Consider the following 2,619-nt stretch of genomic DNA (forward strand, 5'->3'; position numbering starts at 1 on the left):
AAATGAAATTGTACAGTTAGAATGTTATTATGTCACTAAGGGTAACTCCAACAAGGATCACCAAATAGACGACATCAGATGTCCGGGCGGGGCGCCAATCATAGGCACCAAATGTCCAGGCCATTTGAAGCGGAACATCCAGAAACAAGGACAAAATTGACGAAATATAAGCAAAGTTCAATTATTACAACCAAGCAGACGAAATTTAAACAAGGTCAACCTAAACTTAAACTAATGCTAACTTGCGAGATGGTGAGCTCGTAGGGTGGCCTTAGGCCGCCGGAACCTCCATCGCCGTCCGCATCGTCATTCAAGATGTCGTCGTCCAATCTGGAGCACCGGTGGCCGGTATGAGCTCCGTGTGCGAGATCTTTCCTCCTCCTCATACGGGATCAGCAGGTACCGTGCTGGATATCCAACCAATGGAGTGTGTTTTGGAATTCCAAACCGGGTGCTCCTCAAGGGCTGGATCCTCTTCCGCGGCCTCTACCGCATAAAGGTGATCCTCCTCCTCCACTTACTCCTTGTTCAACATCTGCTCTTGAGAGTGGCACCCGGTCCAGCCGCAGGGGAACCGACATGACAATGGGGAATGAAGCCGTGGACGACGAGGCCACCAAAGTCCATGGGCAGCGGCGCCAACTAGATCCATAGCTGCCCTGGATCCAGGGCGCGCGCCAATGACCACTTCTTGGTGTTGGACTTCTTGCCCATTGTGGCGGCCGCAGGTGTGGTAGTGTGCGACCGAGGAATGTGTGGCAGAGGAGAAGGATTGTGTGGGTATGGGTTTGCAGAGGAGGGGCCTAGCTGGCTTTAAAGACGATGTAGGCGTCTTGATCGTCGCGCCTCCATGAATGTGGGTAGGCGGGAGGCCGAACAACCGGAGTGAATGTGGTAAAGTCGGAGCATACGTGATAGGAGGGAGTTTTTTGGGTGGGTCCGTGTGGTTGGAGTCCAGCGTGGCTGACTTCCGGACTCCCCCAAACCTCTCGAAGTTTGGTGTCGATTTGCGGGACTTCAGACGTCCGGACCGGTCCGAACAAATTTGGTGACCACCATTGGATGGCTAAAAGTGTCCAGACATCCGGTCCGGATATTTGCGGTCGATTGGGTGATCCCCGTTGGAGTTGCCCTAAGGTTCTTAGCCTCATTCTTCGTGCATAGGGATTTTAAAAGGAGTTGCAAGCAGATGTTAGAATTCCTACGTGTTTCCTTTGAACTGGATTCAAAACTGAACTTCCTCTATTTTTCCTTTGCCCCATTCCTTTGAATCAAACACACGAATAGTACTAATCATAGAAAAGTAAATCCTGTTCTTGCAATTTTCTCTAACTTTCTTTGAAACAAATGTGCCCTTAACTAGAAGTTTAATTTTAGTTGTCCGTACAACTTGTTTTTGTGTGCCACAATCCCCTCTTTTAGCATGGCAAAACACCAAATCTACTTGAATTTGCACCTTTTTTTGCTGATAAACTTGAATTGTACTCGAAGGGGAGGGGGTCTCCGTGTTGTCGGGCCGAGGAAAGATGGTTCCTTCGGGGGTAGATGATCCGTCATTGCCTCATCAATGATGATGGGGCACCATAAGAAAAATTCATCATTAGCGAGTCAAATGCTTTGAGTTTTCACAATGGCCCAAAATGTTAATGATAAAAATAGCGATGTCGGGATTTCTGATATTATGGAAGTTCTTTTGACATGTTGCAAGCTCGTAGATGGTGTGATATACATATGGTTGATATGTTGCAATGAGTCGGGGCTTCTAGTGCAAAATATTGTGTTCTATTCGCAATTGTGCTTTTTGTGTTGTTGCATGTATTCTCTTTTATCTTGCGCATGTTGATTATGTATCTTCCAAATGTGAATCTTCTTCCCACAATTTGTTGCATATAAATGGGAACTTCTTGCACACATAATTCTTTTATTGCATTGCATGCGCTTGATATATGCACAAAAATTGTAACATTTTTAAGTCATGAGGCGAAATGACATGCACATGAAAAAAAACTATTGTAATTGTGTGATTTTTATCACAATGAGAAGATACACCGAGATCATGTCTTAAGTTAGGTTGAACAATGACGAGGTGTTCGGTTTTATTCAGAGCGCCTGAGCTAAGCCTACAATGTTGTCTATTAATGTATTCATCTACATGGCATTTTTGACATAAGGTGAGATGAATCCAAGTAGTTGTAGATTTGGCGACTGGTTATGTTGTCCTTACAACATCTATAGCCGGCACCCTCAAATCCTCCTCAAACGTCCGCGGATGTGTCCGGTTAGTGACCGGACATGAGAGAGAAGGAAAAAGGTGACCCAACCGGACCCCTCGTATCATCCCCATACATCTGGGATGTCCGCGAACGCTTCATATTGAAGACAAATCTAGAGAGGATATAAGGGCTTGCGGATGCGCCTGGACGCGCCCGGTCAGTCCACCACGTAGGACGCGGCCCACCCGAACCACATTTTCTCTTTTTTTATTCATTATTTTATTTCTCTCTCTTCATCTTCACAAATCACGTGCAAGTGACCGAACATATGAGAGAGAGAGGGAGAGGAGAGGGAGAGAGAGGTATATATATATATATATATATATATATATATATATATATATAG

This window comes from Triticum aestivum, chromosome 4D (assembly GCF_018294505.1).
Source record: "Triticum aestivum cultivar Chinese Spring chromosome 4D, IWGSC CS RefSeq v2.1, whole genome shotgun sequence".
In the NCBI taxonomy this organism is placed as follows: Eukaryota; Viridiplantae; Streptophyta; class Magnoliopsida; order Poales; family Poaceae; genus Triticum; species Triticum aestivum.